We start from the raw sequence: 26,236 nt of genomic DNA, 5'->3' as shown, positions 1-26,236 counted from the left end.
TCGGAAACGATTCCCTTTTACACCATAGAATGTTGTTACAACGTACAATTTGTATGCTTCAAGAATTTATCACTCTTAAAATGGATTCTTTTGATTTTGGAGCTTTGATTTCAATATTATTTTTTCGAGTGGGTAAAATCGTCCTATGACTTCTCCGACATGGGCAAGACGAGAAAGAGTGTCAGACTCTTACTGACTAAAAACCACCCCGTTCCTATTCCTGCTTTTTGAGCGAGTGGCGAGTTACCCTTGCTCGCCGTCCGCAAACGCGATCGGTTATCTTGACATTGGCCGGAGATCGTTGCTTTCAGAGCTTAAGAACAAATTATTACGTTTTTTACAACTAAAATCACTCAATCTTTGGTCCTAAAGGGGATTGACCAACTTATATGGGACTTTGGCTATTTTTGAACAAGCACTTCAGCTAATAATATATGTTTGATTTATTAGATCATATCAGTAAGAATGAAGATACAAACTTAGTTTTGTATCAAGATTTATATTTAGATATTTTTTTACATTTTATTGAAACTGGTTATGCATGAAATAAAACATTTTTTTTCTATTAAATTGCATTATTAATCCGATTCATATGTAATTTAAATATGCGGGCAGGCAGGTGGATTATAAATTTTCTGGTACCTTGCCCAGCTTAAAAACCAAATAATAGTTATTATATGTGCACATCAACCTACTGTTCTATGACCCACCATGCAGTTGCAGCAATAATGTTTTATGGCTGTCCTGCCTTTAGTGTTATTTTCATATAATATATATACAAAATATGTTTTCCTACTAATGTGTCTACTTTGTATTTTCCCACGCAATAAATTGGAGTTTCAACACTCACAATGCAAAAGCAGTCGGGTAAGAACAAAGCGAATAATATCTGTCATTTTGACGAAAAACACAACAGATTGACAGCAGATTGGCAGCACTAAAGTCAAATTCAAAGCCAACTACTACAAATACTTGGTCTTATCATAACAAATACCAATAAAAATCGTTTTTTTTTTAAGTACAAATTGATACAAAGTTATTAGCGTCAGACATTTACTAAAATATAAATAAAATTATTGGTAAATTACATTTTTGTTGAGCAGCCTGTTCAAAAATAGCCAGATTTGGACAATCTCCTTTGAGTATTATAAAATATATTGTAGATCGATGCGCAATATTTACACGTTGCTGCCCTTTTACGTTCAATATTCAGGTGATTCTGCCTTTTGATATTATCACGCAAATCGTTACACCCAATAAAGTCTGATTCACGCTGCTACGTGCACGGACCGGACCGGCTCGTTCTCGTCCACCGACTGTGATCCCGGACGCGGCCAGTGTCCGGATGAACGGTTCGTGACGTTTTTATGGGTTTCCTCAACTGCATGTCGGTCAGTTTTTGTAACCCGCACTGCTACTGAAATAAAGACAGGGTCAACAGGCCAATGCGATTTATCTTATGTAATACATGTATCGTCCAGGGCCGGACACGTAATCGATGGTTCTTTTATTGACAGTTTGTCCCAACATTTTTTCTTTGTGTGTGTTAATAATCGAATAACAGTTCTTCCAGGTGATTTCACTCGTGTGCTAGCGTTTGTAGTAGAATATTAGACAGTCATTAATCTTTACTCAAGCATTGAACCTTTATTATTACCTTTGTATAAGGTAAATTTACATTTGTTTACACTTTGTCCACCAATTCAAACATTTTCGCTTCCAAATTTCACTTTCACGAAATTTCACTTTCACGTGGATCAATTAATTAATAGATATTGTTATGTGTTTGGAGAAGTCGTGCCCGTTTTTCTATTATCCGAGTGTTTTAGTCTTTAGAATAAAAGTTTACTCCAGGTTGTTTGGTTTCTTTTTAGTCCTACCTAAATTTTAGGCTAATTTCAAAATACATTTTATTTTGCTTTTGTTTGTTCCCAATATAACATTCCATTGTATTTTGGATAAAATAAAACTGTTTCATGTTATCTTTAAATAGTAGGTACCTAGTACTTACTAAGAAACGTTATATTTTTTGTATAAGAACCCTTATAAATTGGTCTAATACAATTTGTGTTTTCGTGGAATGGCTGTATTTAGTACTTAGTACAATTAATATTAGTTAACAATACCTTATTTCTAATATAAAGGTTGAGTGAGATATTTACCAGAATTGGATTTCGAAATCAGCCGTTCGAGCGACACAAGTCACTGGTTTCTTGTAAAATAATTCAGTGTATATGTAATAATGTATTATGTTTATCGTTATTGGAAGAACTGGCATGGTGATATGTAATATTAATATATGTGTTCGAATAGGTTTCACTCGAAATATTTGTATGTACGTTGAGTGATTTTATTCGTGTTTCGTGTACTTAGCTCCTGAACAGCATACGGTATTAGGTCCGAAATTTATGATCTGAGATTCCGGGGAAACAGTCCGTTCACGTCCACAATTCTGGCGTTCCAGTTGTTTGTTAAGTTACCTTAGTGCATAATGTTTAAATATTTAGTATCTGGATACTCCCTAAATTTTCATCTTCAGTGTGAAATGTAAGAGTCGGTGACTAAGAACGGAGTAAAGGAGATGCGCTTGAACTGTAAATTAAATATATTTTGATATTCCGATATAATCGGACCTCATCTGGAATTCCGGGAGCCAATTCCTGATGGTGTCGAGGGTTGCTGTAATAGATACGGATAAATCGGAAAGATCAATGGTCTCTTGCTGCCAATGAAATTTAAGCGTTACGGCAATGGCGTAGGGTAATATATGCACACATAATATTTACATGCTAAGATATTACGTGTTATTATTTAACCGAAGCTGTCATACATAAATTGGATATATGTAAATATTGAAATTATTCTTATACTTGTTAATTCCGCTTTTCAGAATTTTCGCTAGGAGTGTTGGAAACGATTGATACAATAACCCGTTACGAGGTAACACCTACATAATAGCCCTGTTTGTAATAATAGAGAATTATATTTTGTGTGGGAGAAATTGCGAATTGAGTCCCTTTCCCCGGAATTCAATTTTATTTGTGAATCTCTGCCTATCCTTTCGGGGAACAAAAGGACATATTGTTTACACGTAAAATTGTATTTTATGTTACATTTCGTGTTGACCCGTGAGAGTGAGAGTGTGAGATTTACACAATATTTTTTCAAACATCAAGCGTCATTGTTATTTTCTGGTCGGGATTTACTTTAAGCCTAGCTTACTGAGATGCAGTGGCCGGGAATATGAGCTTGCTTATCTCAAAAACAATACCTTTAGTCCACCATAAAATCTTTTAAAAGAACTATTCGTTTAATTTTCCCACCAATATTAACAATAATATCGTTAGAAGATCAAACCTTTTGCGTTATTCGAACACTACCAATACAAAGAATTACACGAAATAAAACTAATTTCAAAATTCCAAGTAAATCTTTTTTTATTTTATTCGATAGCAAATATTTACTTGTATCAAGGAGAACAAAAAATTGATTTTGCTTAGTCCTTTGTTTTGCTATTGTATTGATAAACAATTTGATATTAAAAATTCCTTTTTATAATATGAACAACAAGGGGCTAGTCGAAAGGTACATGTAGGTAAAATATTTCAGTTTATCCCCGGTATGTTTTGTTATTGTTTCATTACGATAGGGTAAGGTCTAGACTAGGGACATATTTTTTATTCTGGTGATATATGTATGTATAGCAAGCAATACGGACCTCTTTCACAGGTCAACTTTCGAGAGTTTGATACCTACTTAATATGCTATGTCTTTTACATACGACAGAGAGTGACCTCGTATTTTGGATAGATAAAACAGGAAAAATTAACCAGAGATAGGGAAATATCACATTTTAACACAAAAACAAATGATCCTTTCTTATGCTAATTTCGAAGGAATATTTTGAAGTGAACAGTATGTTACGGATATGTTTTTCTTTTTTTACCCAAAGCCGTTGGGAAAGCCTTTGATTGACACCGCCATGTCCCATGTTATTTTTCGACAACCATAACACCATGCTCGTAATCCCCAGAGCATAAACAAGGGTATACATTACACACTCACTTTTCACCAACGAGTGTTATTTTTGTACTAAAATCAACTTCATTGGAAAAAATAAGCCATCGAAAATCTCTGTACAAAAACCAAATAATACTGAAATCAACTAGTAATTGCGCAATGAGGCTATTATTATCAAATTTCCTCGGAAAAATCCCAAGAGTATGATAGTTGTACACAGATCAAGCTATGCAATTCCAGTATATACTGACCGTCGAATGTGTGGAAAGATCATACAAAGCGAGACCATGATAAACTGGTTTTGTATGGCTCGATATGTAGTTATTATCTATGTACGTATGTATGTACATCCTAAGTAAATGTGCTTCAACACATCTTTCATACAATTCTGTAGTATATTATGTTACTGTTCAGTTCTTCACGTATCCTGCACTTAAGGACTATTTTTACTAAAAATATCATCTAATGTACTTAGAAGGTATATTATTTGAAATTCTCGATGTCTCCGTAATACACTGGTTTTGTCAAGTCTGAAAGCTAGCGCTTGTTAGATATTTTTTGCTCATATTTTTATAAGAATTCGAAATGTGTGTTACATACATATTTTATTTTGACAATGCTACCTCATTTACGTGGATAAAATAAAAAATCTGGCGACGGTATGTAATACGTAGAGACACATGTTCACGTATACCTAAATTAAATTTTATTGCCTAAGAATGTAAACAAATGTTAAGATGATATTTGATGTATGATTAATGTTCGTTTAAATTCGTTTTCACAACATACACCTTACGTAACACTGAGCAATAACTTTTTTTGACGTGTATAAATTATCCAGTGACTTCTCATAATCATAATATTAATTTATTTCTTAACATAGGTGAAAAATTACAGGTCACATTTGGTAACAGAGGGTCTGTCAGATTCTTCCTGACTAAAAAAATATGTAAAAACCAATCCATTCCTACTCCTGTTCTTTGAGCCGGAACCCTAACCTCCCGTTAGGTCTTTGCAATTCCGTATCGGGCATCAGCCCTACTGGACCCCATCTGTGTTGGTCTGGTGGCTCTTTGAATCGTGCGCGGAATGCAACGCGCCTCAACTTCACAAGTATTTAATGTTATTGAAACTAATCTCCATTTTAACTTATCGTGCAAATTATCAACCAAAGATGAAAACATCCATCCTATTTTTTGATCTCATATTTTTCCTCCTTTTCAGGTCAATTTTGTAATAATAAATAGAGTAACAAACTGAGGATAATGTTGTTAATTTAGTTAAGTACTATGATCGACAAATACAATTTATTAGATGAGTAATATTGAATTGTAATAGTAAATAAAAGTAAATATCGTTTTAAGGACATTCATGTACAAAATCACTAGATCAACGAAGAAACCATAATATTTTTTCATTGGTCATCATAAAGGAGGATTTTATTCTTGAAAGAAATATTCAATCAAATTGCTTTCAGATTTAGCGCTATAAAAATATCAATTCCATTTTTATTGAATAAACATAAACAGTCACACGCGAATAGACTATGAAATAGAAAACTTTATAAGCCGCATGAGCGGGAAAGGTCACTTCATAGACAAAGAAAATCTAATGAATTAATAATAAATTGAATATCTGCGTTATATTCTTAACTTAATCATTTATTTTACACTTGGGAGCACAGGATCGGATATACTATAGTTATATTTTTTAAATTTTTACTCGTTTTACATTTTACAACTTATAAAATTACCTTTAAAAGGAAAAAAATACTCTCTCATTTTAAAGTAAAATACTCTAATTTTATAGTAAATCAAATTACCTTTCATACGATATTCGTTACCAATTAATAAAAAAAATTGTATTCGAAAATATTTATGGAGAAATGAAAAAGAAAAAAACACGAGTGGCTTCGTTTCTTTGCTCCCAAATGTATTTTTATGTAACCTATAACACAAACCAAGTGCAAATTATCTACTTAAATAGTTTGCTAGTATGCGTGTAGCGTAGTTACACGCCCACACTTCTAAAAAGGACTTGTAAATCTTACCCGATACATCGGGTTGTATTTCACTTTGATCCTATTACTACCAGATACTTTTACTCCGAGAATAGAGTAGTTTCAATTTCTACTACATTCTAGAAATTCACCGTAATTTTGTAGTTAAGGTTTTTCAAAATAAAATAATACTCAGTTATGGTGATCCGAGCCAGGATCGTAGCGGAGTCGCGTAGGCGCTACGCCGTAGTTCTGCTACGCTCTTGCGTAGTACTACGAAACAATTATTCGCAAATACTACGAAATTTCTTTGTACCTAATTTTAATAAAAACATCGTTTGTTATCATTGGAATACTTCGTTACATAAATTGATTTGGTAAAGCTAGTGATAGCTTTTTCTGGCCAAATGAATTTATTTCATTTGGTACTTCTAATGGATTAGTTTGAAAAATTACGCTATTGTTAAGAAAAGGTTAAGAGCCTTCTTTTTTTAGATTTATTTTTAATACTTTAATGTTTCTAAGTACAGCATAATATTACGCTTTAAGTTTTCTAGATAGAGCCGTATTATTTATGATTCCTTTGAACCCATTTTTGGCCAACTAGACTCTTATGAATAGACTTATAAGTATTTGGGAAAATATTTAGAAATGGATATAAAAGTAGAAATATGCGGTGTATTGCCCCCTATTACATGGGACTGATAACAGAAATGCTGAAAAGTTAGTGTACCTACATTGTATCGCGGCATTGCGTGCCGTAATGTGCACCTCTGCCTACTCCATCGGGGAAAAAGGCGTGACGTTGTAAAAAAATATATGTGTGGTGCAGTTTAACAATGTGACTACGAATTACTTTGTATATTATAATATGGCAATGCCATCAACTACATATATGTCATTGCCCTGAAGTAGATGATTTTCGTGGAAAAGTGTGCAAAATAGTCTCTTAAATTATGGAATTCCAACGGGAACACCATATAACATGACCATTGCGATTTGGCACGGCATCAAGTTTTGTCTGCTATCCGAGTCCCAAGGGGTCCCTGGCCCAGAATAATCTTCCAACAGGGATATTGACGGGGTATAAAAATCTATTTAGTCCGTCAGATAGTTAATGAAAAAATATTAGACACGTATTTTTTTATTTTGTCATATAAGATAAAAAAGAATCAAAGTTTAGGAGTGGGAGCAAATACGTCATTTATACGTAGAAAACGTACCTAAAACTGACGTCACGTGATATTGCAAATCAATAAAATATCTTCGAAAGTATTTGTTTCCGTAAGAAAATAAAAAATACGTGACTAAAATTTAAAGTTAATCTACCAGACGGTTAAAATAAAATAAAAATTAGACATCTACCCTATTGTACCAACTGAAATAATAAAGAGAGAAATTGAGTAATGTCTTCGAGGCTGATGATCTATCTATTTTGAACAGTTTCTAGAAATACTTGTACTTTAGATGTAAATAATTTTCTAGGTGCTTCGTATTTTTCCATTAGGGTTGGTACCTACATTTAAAAAATACAAGGTGTTAACGAAACGCTCCCGAAAAACGCTAAATTTTTTTTTTGTTTTTATTATATGTTTTGTTTTTGTTTTCGTGTTATTTATGCTACAGCAGCCTTAAACAGTTGATTACGACTTATTACATGAAATAAACATTGAATTTATTAATATATTGTTTTTTACCATCACCTGTTTGCGGCGTTTGAGAGTTGTTCTGTAAGCAAATACGCGACACAGAAGATCAGAGATTCAAGAGTGAAAATAAAGTACCAAATCTGGAGAGCTTATGATACACATGATATCGTTAGGTAATGACAGAGTAGGATTTATATTGGTCACCGCCTTCTACGGCTGTACTAAGAGCCGATTAAGTAACTGCACATTTCACAGAAATCGGGCAGTAGCACTATCTACTAGCCAATAAACTTGAACGTTGTAAACTGCAATATCCGAGCCACTTGTCAAGCGTAGCAACTGGCAAACCCATCTAATCTTGAGGAGGCTCATAGTCTAGCAGTTGACTGTCAAGGCATGTAATAGTAGTGAATACAACACATTGTCTTAATACACTAGTACATAGTAGCCAGTAGGTCAATCTGTTCACCAATTCTGCTAATATCTTTATTTCATTTTCAACCATATTGTTTTGATACATAAAGTTAAAAATCTAATGAAAAAATAGACAGATTGGTATAGGTTGACTTGCTGGTCTGTACCTAAATGAAGTAACTACCCATGTTTATGGATGTTTACGGCTTTGCTCACATTAGCTCATGATTGAGTGCTTCGGGTTAGTCCGGAACTAGGTTAAGTATCCCTTTACATACTAACTGTTTACAAAGTTATTTTGTTTATAAAATAAGTTGTTACAAACTGTTAACTCTACTTGATACTTTACTGGGTGATGAGGGTTCGATATATTCTATGGCTTTATTAATTTGCCTTTGTTTTTAAGTGATCGATCAATTTATTGTTATTATTTTATGGTAACAGCCGGTAAACGAGCAGACGGTTTATCTCATGGTAAACAAACGACGCCACCCATGGATACTCGAAACACCAGAGGCGTTACAAGTGCGTTGACGGCCTTTTGGGGGTTAGGATTTTAAGGGTTGTTGGGGAATCGGGAATTGGGAAGATTGGGAATGGGGGTAATTGGGCATCTGGTAACCTCACTCACACACCAAAACACAACGCAAGCGTTCTTTCACATCGGTTTTCTGTGAGGCCGTGGTATCACTCCGGTTGAGCCGGCCCTTTCGTGCCGAAGCAAGACTCCCCCACACTTGTTTTGTGAGTTTATTGATTATGTGAGTTTTATTAGTGTACTATCTCTAAAGTTAAAAGTTTTCATCTAAAACATAAATAATGTATTAGTATGATTGACTTGAAAAAGATGCTCTACAACAGGTACAGGTACTGGAGGTAACTTTCTGAATAATTCAGGTAAAACCTTAGCAACCGAATCTACGTTATTCAATTTTTTTCTTAGTTACTAATCCAATTTTTTCTCAAGCCTGAAGTAGCAAATTTTCGTGAGTAAACGAAACTTTAAGAAATACATATTTATGAGCTTGTAACGTTATTCTTAGTGTAAGGGAAGTTTCTTGTAAGGCGTGAGTTTGAGTAATGATACTAATATTAAATCAAACTGTTGCCTAATATATGGGGATGTCGTCGACCCGCCTCATGTTTCATGCAACACACGTAACCCTTTCGCTGAACATAGTTCATCTTGCGCGATAAGGTTATAACTTAATCGCTTGTGCTTACTTTGGAGGCCCAACTTTAGTAAAAAGGCCTAAGGTATGCTTCCTCAAGCTGGTCAATAGAAAGTTACTTAGATAGAAACTAATAATTGACTGGAGTATATCCCCGGACTTAGCGTGCTGGTGACCGTTTCCACCGATACTAAGCTATGTAGCTGTGCTAGTAAGATGTGCTATGAAGATGCGCCGCCGCAAAGTAGTTGTACGAGAAAGATGCGCAGCTCTAGTATGCGATGTCGATTTCCAACAAAAAAAAAATAGTTAGCTGAGTCCGTTTCCACTAGCGCTATACTATGTCTACTAATGAATATGATTGGTAGAATCTAAACGAATCCACAGCAACGTAGCATAACACATCTCTGGTGGAAAAATACCCTTAGAGTGATTTGTAGTACCGTACTAATTTAATAATAAATAGTAAAATTCAGTTGAGTAAGATTGGTATGATAAACATTTTCACATAGTTATCTACAAATACGAAATCAATATAATCACAACAAGGAAAACCATCTCCGATAGCAACAATTTCCTAAATTAAACTTCAACCAACTAGGTTATTTGTGGACAATACCAACGAACAATGCAAGATAGTAACGTTGGAAAAAATGCAAATAGGATAGACCTGCTTTGTAAAATTGTATTTATGCAAACCAATGGGTGGAGTATAGAGGACGAATATAAATGAAGTGGAAGAAGGGTACTTGTGCTGACCTTGTTTGAGGACAAGCTCAATGGACGTTGTTTCATTGCAAGAAACTAGCGGAGCTGTGTGGGAGCTTTGTTTCCGATCTTTGTCTCACAGATGAAATGGGGACCTGAAACAGAAGTGTTTTTGTCGTCCATCCATCCTTTGCCTTCGTACCATCCCTAAATTGTGGTGGGCTACTGTTAGTTTTGAGGTCTCAGGCTTGTTCTGCGGGATGGAAAATCTATTATTAGATGTTCTGTTAAGTCTAAAGTCGTAAAATGTGTCTTTTTGAATAATTTCCAATCAGTGTTAATACACTGATTAGCATTTTTGTCATATTATGACCTTGACTTTCTTTTACATCTCGTTGCAAGTTGGAGTCTTGAAACGCTAAAGTAAGCATTCACTCATGTACCTACCTCACTCTCGTGGCAAGCGCAAATTAATTTGGGAGTACCCTAGTGCTGCTACTTAGTCCACTCAAGTTAAATTGATTCCGACATGCAGTCCCTCTTGGGTACCCTGTTATTGATGATACTGATTATTCTCAACGAAGAATAATAGTGCAAACCTATCAAATTGGACAATCGCCAATTTTATTCCAGCGAAAATACTGTGTAAATACCGAAAAGCTTAGAAACATTTTCTTTTAACCGACTTATAGGTACGTGATACGTTATATAAGTCTTATTTATTGCCTAAATTTCGTTTGCCTGAACTAGAACACACGATATTTGTGTTATGTTTGTGACAATGTGCTCCGTGTTGTTCCGAACTTTGGAGACGGCTTAATTTCACAGTTATCATAAATATGTAACTTAGACTAGGTATAGAAAGGAAAATCCTTTTATGTCTTAGGTATGAGTATACCTTTACTACAATATCGACTGAAATGTTTATACAAGCCGCGGAGTCGTTTGAAACTGTTATTTCAGTAGCAACGTTATTGAACAAAGTTTCGTAATAAATTAACTTTTCCCAGAAATTACGGGGCCCAAAACTACTTTAACTTTTTTCATACAAGTTTACGAGCTTTAACTTATTTTCCATACAAGTTGCAGCAGTAAACAGTGCATACTTAAGTAAAAAACGAGGAAGGATAAGCATTAATATCAATTAGGTCTAGGCGAGTCGAGAGCTGTTTATTGAAAAAGTTGAAGATGAATTGTTCGCAAAAAGTGGAAGGGGTCATCCCTAAGTCCAAGCACGTCTTGCGCCATGGTGCGGAGCGAGGGGGACTGGGATGCCGTCTCCTCCTTTGCGAAGCAGTTATGCTAGTTAAGGAGGAGGCGGGACGCGTGAGGAACGAACGTACTATTTTTCAAATGTTTTTAAAAACTGCCTCAAGTTAGAATTGTACTTTTCTCTTTCAATTCTCATGGATTTAAACCTAGAAATGTAACTTCATAAATCTTTATCATAGCTCCACATTAGAAATGCTTTTAGAAACAGGTATTTGTGTCAAACGTGTCCTTGAATTCTGTTTTCGTATATAAATGCGGGCCTTAGAACAAGACGCGTGAAATCACGTATATTTTGTGTTAAATGTCAATGTATAATTTATATAACATAAGCTAATTTTAGTTATTTGATAGATATATTTTTCATTGGGAGCATGTCTAGTAATTAATGTGTAATCAGTGAACTAATAGTGATAACTCAGTTTAAATTCGACTGCACGGTTTGCGCGGTGGCACAGCAACCGGCTGCCGCGCAACGTGTAGCGGGTTTGATTCCCGCACGGAGCAACGTTTTATGAGATTCACAAAAATTGTTGTTGTTGTTTTGGGTCTGCGTGTCTTTTATGTGAACTTGTTTATGTACATACGTTTGTAAACGCACCCACGATACAGGAGAAAAACCTAGTGTGCGGCAACGTTATTAAAAAAAGAAAAAATGTTAAGAAAATAACTTACTCAACAATATACCTAAGTACATACCTACTTACATTATACATCTAAGTTGATACCCAAGAATTGATTTATTCCCTTGATCTTACTAAAGCTATTTACTACTTCAATGGACAATAAATTTATGAGTGCTTTGCATATTTTTCAAATAGACAAGATCTGAATTTGTCTCACTAAGCATAATAAGTTCAATGCTCATCACAAAATAAAAAGAATATAACTAGTTTTTAAATAAAACTTAACGTACTGTAGACAAGAAGATGGTTTTCCACTATTTCAAACAAAGTAACCGGGAGCGTAAATACTACACTTTATATGTAGATGTTTTAGTTATAAAGCTCGTAGAAACATTATACCTAGACCTAGAATATACAAGTAAGTACTCAAATAAATTATTCATTTACTGATAACGAACACGTATTATGTAGTTCTTGTAAAATATTTTATCCTTCCACACCTAGTATCTAAAGTGTGTTCAAAGCGAGTACTTGTACTAGAATTCCCTCATTTCACGCCCAAATTGGAATTCCCAATTCCAAAATGGAGTAACATAGCTCCCGAAAATGATAAATTACAAAATTTTGTGATAACATTTCAGCAATTTCAATCTTTATAAAAAGTTGCAAAGTTATATTTCTTGGAGGAATATGAATATTAATATTTTTTAAGTAAATATCTCTCTTGTTATTAATTGTTGGGGGTGCCTAGCATATTTTCAAGGCTTAGAAGCTCGCTTTATCACGTTTTTTGTTTTATTGCGCTTTTAATGGACCCTCATTTTTTAATCGTTTAAAGTCTCATAGGAACAATGGAGTCGATAACGACTTGTCTAGACCTTGATTAAGATTGAAGAGCAATTAGCTCAATAATAAAATATTACTCTATATTTTTTTCATACAAACTTTATAATATGACTGCACGGTTGGCTGGGCAACCGGCTGCCGTGCAATGTGTAGCGGGTTCGATTCCCGCAAGGAGCAACTCTTTGTGTGATCCACAAGTTGTTGTATCGGGTCTGGGTGTCATGTGTATGTAAACTTGTATGTTTATAAACGCACCCACGACACAGGAGAAAATCCTAGTGTGGGGCAACGTTTTTAATTTTAAAAAAGGTTGTCTCTTGATAAATCTAATTAATCTGCTTCATACGACACATAAACCTAACTGGACTAACTAAACAAGGACAGGCTAGAAACTAGGTCATTGAAAGTAAAAAATGCGCTAAGTAAAATGTATACTGCAAGTCTGAAGATAGAAAGAGTTAAAAATATTCGCTGTATTTTGGGCCATGTAAGTGGAAGCAAAACCTCAACTTTGCCCTTTTTCAGCGACGCCAAACAGTCCAAAAAACCCAGTGTGGCGAACCGCAAATGTTACCTTTATTTACATGAATGATGCAGGGGAAATTCAACAAAACATAAATTATGTTTATACTATACTAGCGTTTTGCTTACGGCTCTGCTTGCGTTCTTTTAAGGGATGCGGTATTACAAAATGATTTATCATGCTTGTATATACTGTAGATCCTGGCTTACAGGAGTTGCAGCGGTTTGAGGGTACTGTGGCGGGCTTGTCCCATTAAAAATCTTTATATATATAATTCTTCTGTAAGTGTGTATGTCACTGAACTTCTCCGCATAAACGACTGGACCGATTTTGATGAATTTTTTTGTGTGTAACTCTCCACTTAGGTATGGTAAAATACCAAAAGTAACTCTTGTCACACCCCGTCCCTACAACTATCTTCACTTAAAAAAATATGACAAATTCGTCGTTCTATTTTGCCGCGAAACACGGACAAACAAGCAGAATACACTTTCATATTTATAACATAAACTAGCGGACCCGACAGACGTTGTCCTGTCTACACGTCTTTAATTAGAAAATTTTAAACTTTTTTTTAATACTCGTAAGCTAAAACATTCTGGACCATTTTGATGAAAATTATTATTCAAATGTTATGACAATATCTAACGTCATTAATATTTGACACTGCGATGGTAGCGCCGTCTGTCCGATCCAATGTAAAACATTCCAAAGTCAACAACTACTAATAAATTAAAAATTATTTAAAAAAACATTCTCCAGCGGACAAAATTGTGAATCTAAACCATTCTCAGATCCTCTTGAACACACACAAAAAGTTTCATCAAAATCCGTCTAGTCGTTAAAGAGGAGTTCAGTGACATACACACGTACAGAAGAATTATATATATAAAGATATAGTATGGTTTGTTCTGAAAAACAACTGTTATTGTAGCTAGTGTCATGAATCACACTCTATCAGGCGGTATATAGAATAAATTAGAAGGTAAACGTGTTGGTAGAATTACAAATCATGTTATCTTATGCGTAGGTACCGGTAAACTTGGTAATGTATGCCAAGAAGACTATTTTGGGATGTAAGCCTCAATTTCTCATAAATATTTGTTCAAGTAATAGTTATGTTATAAACATATTATAATGTAGCTATGGATATCACACTCATTGTAAAGTTTATTTGGATATTTACCCGTCAATCAAGCTGAAACTACTAAAGAGATTTTGATGAAATTTGGTATACTGACAGGGTACCCGCTGGCAGAAGCTAGGATAAAATATAACCATCTTAGTAACTAGTCCTGAAACCCAAAGCTTTTAACTGAACCGTCGCTCGCGGTTTCAACGACTATCGCTGTTGATTAGTATTAAATTACTTACGGCTCAATTTTGATTTATTTAAAGTCAGGTGTCTAAGTTAAACGAGGGTAAAACTTTAGCCTGACAAGTGAAGAGATAAATTACAAACTTAATGACTGTCTTTGATTCTCAGCACTCAATATAGGTCATACTGATTTTGAGTCGATTAAAATTAATTACTCTCAAATGTTCAGGACCGCGAACTTTATGTTACCACCGAACTGAGGTTCACCGGGCAGATTGATTGATGTGACACCGGAAAAGGACGATCCCAATTTTAATTCAAACGTTTTATTCAAAGAAAAACACGAATTCGCGTTAAATTTTTTTCCAAAGATAAATCTAATATTTGTAAAAGATAGCTTTTCTCGGAGTTAAACTCGAAATAGATATTACAAAGGAATTTTGAGAAAAGGAACGTCATTAGATTTGCTAGAAACATTGAAATAAATGCGTAATAGCTACGGTAAATATTGTGCTTTCTATATAAACTTGTGTACAAGGCATTCCCGTTTACCAATTTACTTAAGTTATTTTCATTTCTTTCATCGCATAATTCCGTTTTAAAAATAGACTTGTATTTATAAAATCGAGGTAGAAAGATTTTGATGAACTCTTTTTACTAGAATCTGTAGAATAACGTTTAAAAAAATTAAATTGTGAATGACTTATTATTTTTTTATTAATATATAGGAAGCTTAAGTAACTGAAAATAGTCCTGCAAAAACAGAATATAACTTTCATAACTATACATTTTTTAAACGGTTTTATTTATCTCGAACTGTTTATTTGTTTGGGTCAAAGATAAAAATTGGATTTCCACCAACTTCTTTTCGTCCGATCGATCTGATGTTGCGTACGCACTCTTAATTTTTTTAATTAACTTAACTTACTAAGTTACTTTCGTATTTATATAATTTTCAACCCACTGCTCGACTCCTATTGGCCCTACTCGATAAATAAGCAAAATATATTACACAAAAATAATAGGTAATAATTGGTCAAATCGGACCAGTAGTTCTGGAGATTATCGCGTTCAAACAAACTGACTCTTCAGTTGTATATATTAGTAAGCATTCGTATAGACACTAAGCGCAGAAACAATAATTGTACCTGCAGTATTCCATTCCATTCGGGATTTATCATTGTACTGGCAGAATGCAAGCTGGGAGCTTTACTAAGCTACGACACATACGAGTAAGTGAGTTTGGCGCGCCACAGTGCCGTTAGCTATTTTCGAGACAAAATTAGCTTTAACTGAAAGAGGAAATGAAATACTGTTTCCTGGATTTCATTGTGTGTTTTAATTATAGATACCGTACTATTTATATCTTTAAGGTGAGGTTTATTGTATAAAAGTAAAGCTACTTAGTTGAAAAATTATTTATTTTAGCATTTCATTTATCTTTACAGGCACACCTAATATGATAAATGCAGTAATAAAACTTATTTTTTTACAATGTACTTATTAACAAAGTCCAAATAATAGCACCTACATACGGCCAAGGACTCTAGTTATTTAAAATTTCGAAACTCTTTCGCCGAGACGTTTAATACAAATAAAAAGGTTAAATTTTTAGATTTTATTTTTTGATTCCCAAATTTTGCAGAAATTCATTGTAATAAGTATAAAAACAGTTTCATTAAAATAATTCAACAATGAAACGGCATATAAAAGAAGTCTAATGTCACATATCGGGCTCAAGAGTCTACCTACAGGGAGTTAGTGAACATTTTAAGTTGAAAATTTCTATTAAGAAGCCATTTACTAACATTTTATTTTAAAACCATGTATTGTATTCCCGCTAGAATAAAAACAAAAAGTTATTTGATTGTCTACAGGTCGTACTATGTACAGGTTGTCCCAAAACTCAACGATATAATTTAACCTGGTGGACCTTATAACTGCCCTGGAAAACACAAGGATTTTTTTTTATTTATATTTTTGAAAATGTTGCAGAGGAAAAGCCGACGACACTCGTAACCAGACACCCTTCATTAAACTTTCAACCACCGTGACCACAATTTTTCAAATAATTCAAATTTTTATGTATAAATAACCTGAATAGTACTGCTATCACCTACAATCCATAGATGTTTATAAAAAATTAAAAATAAAGATATAAAAATGTTTATAAAAATTTAAAAATAAAGATACTTTTTTCACAAATCTCAATCGAAACTAGAATTTTAACGAAAATTATCAAATATTTTTACTTTTTCTCCACTTTATCTCATAGTAGTGTAAAAAAATATGAACGACGCCATGGCATTTTATTTATATAATTGACGCATTTAATTAAAATTCTAAAATGGTGTAATAAGCCTACGAAAATAACCTGCAGAAACAAGTTGCGTACCTTTCTATAAATAAAAACCCAAATTCACTCCTTATTAGAAAAGTTCTTATTTAAATAAAGTGTTGTTCATTGTTGTTCATATTTTTTTTACACTGCGGTGAGGTAAAATGAAGAGAAAGTATATGTCTTTGAAAATGTTATAAATTATTCTATTTCTTATTACTATATTTGCGTGAAAACTATATTTATTTCTACTGCAGTACTGTTCAGTTTATTAATGCAAAAAACATCAGAATTTGAAAAATTGTGGTCACGGTAGGTAGTTGAAAATGTGACGAGGGGTGTCTGATTACGAGACCGGTCAGTTTATCCTCTGTAACTTAAAAAAAAGGTATTTTTGTGTTTTTCAAAACCGTCATAAGAAGACCTACCACCGAGTTAAATTATATCGTTGACTTTTGGGACACCCTGTTTATATAAAAAAGAAGTTTTATATAAACAGGTTATATAAAAAAGAAGTTACCTAAATAAAAAAGTTCGTGTAAAATTGGCAACTACAGAAAAGACAGGAATAATTAGAAATTAGTTTAAATTCAAAGTCTGAAATATAATAAACTGGGACTATTTAATCCGTAATCTGTTAGAGTGGTAGAGTATCTGAACTTTTTATTTTGTTATTTCATTAGTCCATTATTGAAATTTTAGGATCGGAACGAACGACTGGAGAATAGAGATTCGCAGATAAATACTGAATTATAAAAAAACAGACAGAATAATAATAAAAATGTCGTTTTAACGACATCAGCGTATATTTTTTGTATGCTAATTAGACAATTATTTTTTGCTGTTTAGATTTTAGAGTATTTTTTTCGTATAAATTAAACTAAAATACTGCTTAAAATCAGCATGAATTATTATATATTAATACTAGCGGACCCGACAGACGTTGTCCTGTCTACAAAATTTTAAACTTTTTTTAATAAGCTAAAACATTCTGGACCTTTTTGATGAAAATTGTCATTCAAATGTTATGACAATATCTAACGTCATTAATATTTGACACTGCGATGGTAGCGCCGTCTGTCGGATCCAATGTAAAACATTCCAAAATCAACAACTACTGATAAATTAAAAATTAATCAAAAAATCATTGTCCAGCGGACAAAATTGTGAATCTAAACCATTCTCAGATCCCCTTGAACACACACAAAAAATTTCATCAAAATCGGTCCAGTCGTTTAAGAGAAGTTCAGTGACATACACACTTACAGAAGAATTATATATATAAAGATTATTAATAAATAGTGATTCATTAGAAGTTGAAATGGTATGTTTCATTGTGGTTTGGATTCTCAGTTAATAATGATAATGGAATAAACCAGTCATGCATTACATTGTTACATTCCCGCGGAGTCTATATAATATGCAAATTAATACGAACCATTGTTTCCATTAAGGTACCTTATTTGTTGAAATTACGTAATTTTCGCTGTATGCCGACAGGGCGAGCCCAAAACTCTCATAAATTGCGACTATCTCAGGATCCCGCATACAGCAGTAGTTTGTACGGACTATTATCTCCGGAGTTATGTATTAAAAGTGACAACTACTTAGTTACGTGAAAAAGTTAACGAGGCTCGTTAACGAGACTGAAGCACAAATACTGTTTATTCACTCTGAAAAGCTTGTCCGATAAACCGATTATAACGATGTTTGGCACAAAGGCTTTTTCATAGTTACACTTAATTAAAATAGAGATTAACTCTATTGCGAGATTCACGGAACTCGCTTTAACGAAAAAAATAAAATAGGAAGGGCGTAACAAGGCGTTTCATTAAAACCTACCTAATAATCCTGGACTGTTTAAAAATGGCACGACCAGAGTTCCGGGGATTTGTACGTACTAGTGGACCGTGAGAGCCTAAAATATTATTTCATTGCTGTTGTTATAAGCCCAAACAAATAGACCTTTTTCACCCAGAAGTCAGTGTATATCCAGCCCATTACGACATGGTATTTTGTTTTGTAGGTGGCAAACAATAAATAAAACGGGATTTGCTTGTTTTGTAGTACGTTGTGTCTTGCTTAGATTACGCAATAACAAGCTTGGTAAAAAATAACAGTTTTATAAGTAGTTATCATCAGATACAAGAAACCACAATCGTTGAACATCAAAATACCATTGTTTTTCTTAAAAGTTTGTGTAGCATGGGATTATGAGGAAACTCTACGAGTTATTCTACGGCAATATGTAACAATACCATAAAAGTGAAGACTTTGATTGCTTGTTTGTTCGCTCTGATCTTTATTGCTATTCGGGTAGTTTTTCAGGTAGGTTGTGACAACATAACATAATGTGATATTAATATGACTTTTTTTGTTGGAGGAAAATCATCCAATGCCTTCTCCTGCCTTGGCTGATACGAGGGGGAGTGTCAGATTCTTACTGACTAAAAACCACCCTGATCCTACTACTGCTTCTCGAACTCTACCGCGGTTCCGTATCGGGCATCAGCCCTATTGGGCCCCATTTGTGATGATCCGATGACGAAACTAATAAATTCGTAGAAAATGAACTATTTAAATCACCAATATTCAGTAGACAATGCGAGCAAAGATTTTAATATTAAACTCTTTCATTTCAAAATTCCTAAGGACATGTACGTATTGACATACACTCGACGCTATATTATTATAGTTTTCATGTCTTATATTCCGACCCCTTTCTAGATACAGCGTGATCATTTTATAAATGCTTATTTTACTCGGCTCAAACTTTGAACGTTCCATATTCCAAGTGTCATTGAACTTATGAAAATAGTAATAATATTTTATAGCAAATAATATGAACATTCAAAGTAAAGATGAATATGAGAGTAAGGCTTTGTAGGTATTCAAAAATCTTGTTTTAAACGAGACTTGCGTTTGTAGACATCAATGAAAATTTTACAATCATCTCATTATTAGGTTAACGAAGCGTATTGATTAAGTAAGTAAGTTGCTCTTGCTTCTAACGAGATATTGGAAACCAATAATAAAAAGAGGTAGGTGTGCTAGTACGATCTTCAAAAAGTTATTTAGTTTTTACCACATACAGTAGGACAGTGGTATTGGTATTTGTTTTAAAACTTTCTCCATACTAGATTTTCTCCTGTGTCTTGAATGCGTTTACAAACATACAATTTCACAAACAGATGACACCCAGACCCGCAACAACAATTTGTGAATCACACAAAGGGTTGTTCTGTCCGGAAATCGAACACAATACACCACCGCTCAACCGTGTTGTCAATTATTGACAAGGAGATACCACCAAGATACCTTTTACAAGATAATACGTTTCAATTTTCTAATTTCGTTCATATTCTCAACGAAAAAAAGACTTGAGCATACTCTTTTTTATTTTTATCACTCTCCTTAATATTCACAACACGTGATTACTCAAACAAACTGTCAAAATTACACCATACGTTCTCAAGGAAAGCCTTTCTTACGACTACATTGTGTTACATGGCCATACTAAGTTTTAATGGAGACACGTGCTCGTGTAATAAGGTGCTCAATCAAAACAACTTGTTGTTTAACCCTAAGTAAGTTTACACTCAAGCGCCCTTCCTTTACGCGTCTAACTAGTAACTACTAAACTTACAAATTACATAAGCCGGTAACAAAAAGTTTCGCAAACGTGGCAAAGTTGCCTTAAATGTGATTCCTCAAGATTGTAGACGAATGTAAAAGAAATAGTTCTTGGTTCGGCTCAGTTTTAATTGCGTTGTCTTGATACTGTAATTTATGCGAGAGAGTTACGAGAGACGCTCGCTGGACGAATTTACGGTCTGATACTTTAGGCTCCGCCCGCCTCAGCGCGTTGAAAGTAATTTTCCTTCCAATATCTACTATACCAAATTCCTTCTTGAAAAAGCCTTTGCTCCTTCCATAGTTTCTAAAGAATTCTTTAACAGTAATAACGGAAGAATTGATCACATTATTTGATATTATCTACTAGCTTTTGCCCGCGACTTCGTTCGCGTGGAATAGTGACTTCCGGCAAATTTTTGGTTTTAACCACATAGTTCCCATAGGCTGATGATGATGATGATGATGATGAGTTCCCGATCTCGCGGGATCTTTTCAAAAATGAGATGTGGAAGATATTCCAGGGAACTCTTCAAAAATCAACATAATGAGCTCTGCGTTTGATTTTAATAGATGTATACTCACTTAGGGCATTGAAAAAATAGTTTACAAACGGACTTTAACTAAAGAAATATTATAATCTTTCCGAACTTAAGATGAAAACTAACTTAAAACTAAAGAAAGCTACGAATTACGAATTTATAACAATTAAAAAAGAAATTATATTAGAACCTATCCTTTATGCTATAATAACCAAGCTTAAACTAAATAATTTAAAAGAAACGACTTAAATCTAATCTAATTAATTTATAAATTAGACTTACAATTTTATTAAAAAAACTAACTACAGTAACTACTAATAATCGATATCAAACTAAACCTACGTTAAAAAGTTTAACCAGAAAACCAGGAAAACCCAACAAATAAACTTATTAATTGACAAATACAACGAAACCAATTTAGAATATACGAAACAGCAGGACCACTACAGACAAATAATCATACGACTGATAATACACATTTTCTACAATAGTACCGAAGCGCTCGGCCGATACCCAACCAAATAATTGTAACAAAACCATAGCGCAATCTATTTCGATCCCAACGCCATCTATCGAGGATAAAGACAACTTGGATTATTTATTTATACTCCGTTCGGGCATTTTCTTTGTACTAAAAGTTTAATTATATTGATATAATTTTTTTCATACCTTTTTACTATTTGTTAACTTTTTTCGATGAATTAAAACAATAACATGAACCGAAGTCGTGTAACGATCGACATAGAATTATCTATACTCCGTTAGAGCGTTTTCTTTGTACTAAAAGTTGTATTATGTTATATTTTTCATTGCTTTTTACTATTTTGTAAAAACAAATTTCCAATGAATTAAAACAATAACATGAACTGAACAATTGTAATTACACCATTGCGCGATCAACGCCATCTATCTACGGAGTATAGGAACAGCCCGACATTGTTCAATTCCGTACTATAAGTACGAAATTGAACAATAGATGGCGCTGTATGTCCGGAATAAATTTATTTTTTATTTTATTTTTTTTTATTTTTATTTTATTTTATTTTATTTTTATTTTATTTATTTTTATTTATTTTTATTTTATTTTATTTTATTTTATTTTATTTTATTTTATTTTATTTTATTTTATTTTATTTTATTTTATTTTATTTTATTTTATTTTATTTTTATTTTATTTTTATTTTATTTTTATTTTTATTTTTATTTTTATTTTTATTTTTATTTTGTTTTTATTTTATTTTTATTTTATTTTTATTTTATTTTTATTTTTTGATTTTTGAAATAAAAATATATCTATGTCCTTTCTAAGGTTCTAAACTACATCTGTACCAAATTTCAACCAAATCCGTCAAATAGTTGCGGAGATTAATGGTATATTGCATAGAATGTTCGACGTGATTCTTTAATTTGACATAACTTTTTTATTTATGAACCGATTGACATGAAACAAACACTAAATGTAAATTTAAGCATCCCACAATATATTCGTGAAAACCGCATCCAACTCGGATCAGCCGTTTCTGAGATTAGCGCGCACAGACGAACAGACAAACAGACAAACAGACAAACAGACAAACAGACAAACAGACAAACAGACAAACAGACAAACAGACAAACAGACAAAAAAAAAGTTAATTACATTTTTGGGTTCTAAATCGACATAACAATAACCCCTGCTATTTTTTTTATTTTTATTTTCAATGTACAGACAGCACTTTTCTACGATTTTATTATATGTATAGATTATTTTTATTTTTATTTTTATTTTTATTTTTATTTTTATTTTTATTTTTATTTTTATTTTATTTTTATTTTATTTTTATTTTTTGATTTTTGAAATAAAAATATACCTATGTCCTTTCTAAGGTTCTAAACTATATCTGTACCAAATTTCAACCAAATCCGTCAAATAGTTGCGGAGATTAATGGTATATTGCATAGAATGTTCGACGTGATTCTTTAATTTGACATAACTTTTTTATTTATGAACCGATTGACATGAAACAAACACTAAATGTAAATTTAAGCATCCCACAATATATTCGTGAAAACCGCATCCAACTCGGATCAGCCGTTTCTGAGATTAGCGCGCACAGACGAACAGACAAACAGACAAACAGACAAACAGACAAACAGACAAACAGACAAACAGACAAACAGACAAACAGACAAAAAAAAAGTTAATTACATTTTTGGGTTCTAAATCGACATAACAATAACCCCTGCTATTTTTTTTATTTTTATTTTCAACTAGCTTTTGCCCGCGACTTCGTTCGCGTGGAATAGTGACTTCCGGCAAATTTTTGGTTTTAACCACATAGTTCCCGATCTCGCGGGATCTCTTCAAAAATGAGATGTGGAAGATATTCCAGGGAACTCTTCAAAAATCAACATAATGAGCTCTGCGTTTGAATTTAATAGATGTATACTCACTTAGGGCATTGAAAAAATAGTTTAAAAACGGACTTAAACTAACTTAAAACTAAAGAAAGCTACGAATTACGAATTTATAACAATTAAAAAAGAAACTATGCTATAATAACCAAGCTTAAACTAAATAATTTAAAAGAAACGACTTAAATCTAATCTAATTAAAAAAAAAATTAGACTTACAATTTTATTAAAAAAACTAACTACAGTAACTACTAATAATCGATATCAAACTAAACCTACGTTAAATAGTTTAACCAAAAAACCAGGAAAACCCAACAAATAAACTTATTAATTGACAAATACAACGAAACCAATTTAGAATATACGAAACAGCAGGACCACTACAGACAAATAATCATACGACTGATAATACACTTTTTCTACGATAGTACCGAAGCGCTCGGCCGATACCCAACCAAATGAATGTAACGAAACCATAGCGCGATCTATTTCGATCCCAACGCCATCTATCGAGGATAAAGACAACTTGGATTATTTATTTATACTCCGTTCGGGCATTTTCTTTGTACTAAAAGTTTAATTATATTGATATTATTTTTTTCATACCTTTTTACTATTTATTTACTTTTTTTCGATGAATTAAAACAATAACATGAACCGAAGTCGTGTAACGATCGACATAGAATTATCTATACTCCGTTAGAGCATTTTCTTTGTACTAAATGTTTTATTATATTGATATTATTTTTTTCATACCTTTTTACTATTTATTTACTTTTTTCGATAAATTAAAACAATAACATGAACCGAAGTCGTGTAACGATCGACATAGAATTATTTATAAATACAGTGAAACCTCGTTAAGTGAGACAGCCAAGGGACCTTCAAATTGGTATCACTTATAGAGGTATTCCACTAACCCAGTGTCTCAGATAACCAGGTATAAATGAATATTTGTCTCATTTACAGAGGGTTCCATTAATGGAGGTGAACATACGGGTTATTTCACATAAAGAGGTGTGATTCTTAAATAAAACAATGTGTTATGTGCACATTATAAATGAATAAGAATAAGTAAATCAACAAACAAAATGATGTTGTCTCAGTTACTGAGGTTTATGCATTAAAATTCACTTGCTGTCTCAGTTATAGAGGTAACTAAGATGATAAATCGAAAGAACGAATCCCAGATATAGAGGGTTGTTTGTCCCACTAATAGAGGTAATTCAGTGCCAATGGGTAGGGACCTCAGTATGAGTTCCATTTGTGGAGGTTTCTCACTTATCCAGGTCCCACTTAACCAAGTTTCACTGTAATTTATTTCTTATTTTTATTTTTTGATTTTTGAAATAAAAATATATCTATGTCCTTTCTAAGGTTCTAAACTATATCTGTACCAAATTTCAACCAAATCCGTCAAATAGTTGCGGAGATTAATGGTATAAGCATAGAATGTTCGACGTGATTCTTTAATTTGACATAACTTTTTTATTTATGAACCGATTGACATGAAACAAACACTAAATGTAAATTTAAGCATCCCACAATATATTCGTGAAAACCGCATCCAACTCGGATCAGCCGTTTCTGAGATTAGCGCGCACAGACGAACAGACAAACAGACAAACAGACAAACAGACAAACAGACAAACAGACAAACAGACAAACAGACAAAAAAAAAGTTAATTACATTTTTGAGTTCGACATCGACATAACAATAACCCCTGCTATTTTTTTTTTTTTATTTTCAATGTACAGACAGCACTTTTCTACGATTTTATTATATGTATAGATGTACAGACAGCACTTTTCTACGATTTTATTATATGTATAGATACTGCATGTTTGTCACAAGCCTAAGGGTGTTTTTCCGCCAGAGATGTGTTATACTATGCGTTGGTATGGATGCAATGGCTTCCACCAATCATATTTATTGGTACACATAGCTTAGGATTACTGGGAAGGGACTCAGCTAAGCCATTTTTTTTATATCGAAAAATGCGTGCTATGGATGTGTGCTATGGTTTGCTTCCCTAATGTCGATACATAGCATACTCGAACTGTACATTTTCCTTGCACAGCTATTTTGCAGCGGCGCATCTTCATAGCACATCTTACTCGGACATCTACATAGCTTAGTTTCGGTGGAAACGGTCACATAGCGAAGTTACGTAGCACATCACTGGTGGAAAAGCATTCTTAGTTTTAAGCCTAACCTTCGAGTTAAAGCATTAGCGTCATAATGGGAAAGGAAAGGGTTATATTTTTAACTTTTTAAATACTTCTTTAACTTACAAAACCTCTTTGTGAATTGTAACTCCTACGAAAATAGCTTTAGGCTTGTTAATTTCATATTCTTTACAAGAAACATCACGATTTGCACACCAATTTATTTTTACTTCTTAATCGACTTCAAAAAAGAGGAGGTTGGACCCGTATGTGTGTATTTATGTATGTATGTTTGTGTTATTCAAACTTAGGCGAAGGTTTTATGTATATTTCAAAAAATAAGGTTCGCCTTCAACTTTAGTAGGCGATTCTCTTTTTTAAAAAAGGTTTTTTAAGACAGTAGAAAAGCGATTCACTCCTACAGTTGGGTTATACGTTTTACCTAGGTCTTTTATTATACAATCTTATCACCGTGTCGTACGAAAGGAAACGTAAAAAATGCTGTTTCAAAGGAACTTTGTAAAAGATGTTCAGAGCGAATGAACATGGGCCAGGAAGTCACGACCCTCGGCGAACGTGATCAGAAATATCGCAGAATTCGGGAAACAATCAGAGG

The 26,236-nt window shown here is 33.2% G+C and overlaps 1 long non-coding RNA gene across 1 annotated transcript in view; it reads left to right on the top strand.

The window, feature by feature from the left end:
• LOC126910817 (uncharacterized) overlaps positions 1–25,078 on the top strand; it is a 289,873-nt gene extending 264,795 nt beyond the window's left edge. The window contains exon 2 of the long non-coding RNA XR_007705389.1: positions 24,829–25,078. This is a non-coding gene — a long non-coding RNA (uncharacterized LOC126910817). The remainder of the gene's footprint in view (positions 1–24,828) is intronic.
• Positions 25,079–26,236: the final 1,158 nt, after the last annotated feature.

The sequence above is a fragment of the Spodoptera frugiperda genome, chromosome 1 (assembly GCF_023101765.2).
Source record: "Spodoptera frugiperda isolate SF20-4 chromosome 1, AGI-APGP_CSIRO_Sfru_2.0, whole genome shotgun sequence".
NCBI classification, from domain to species: Eukaryota; Metazoa; Arthropoda; class Insecta; order Lepidoptera; family Noctuidae; genus Spodoptera; species Spodoptera frugiperda.
This window is presented reverse-complemented; position numbering and strand designations above follow the sequence as displayed.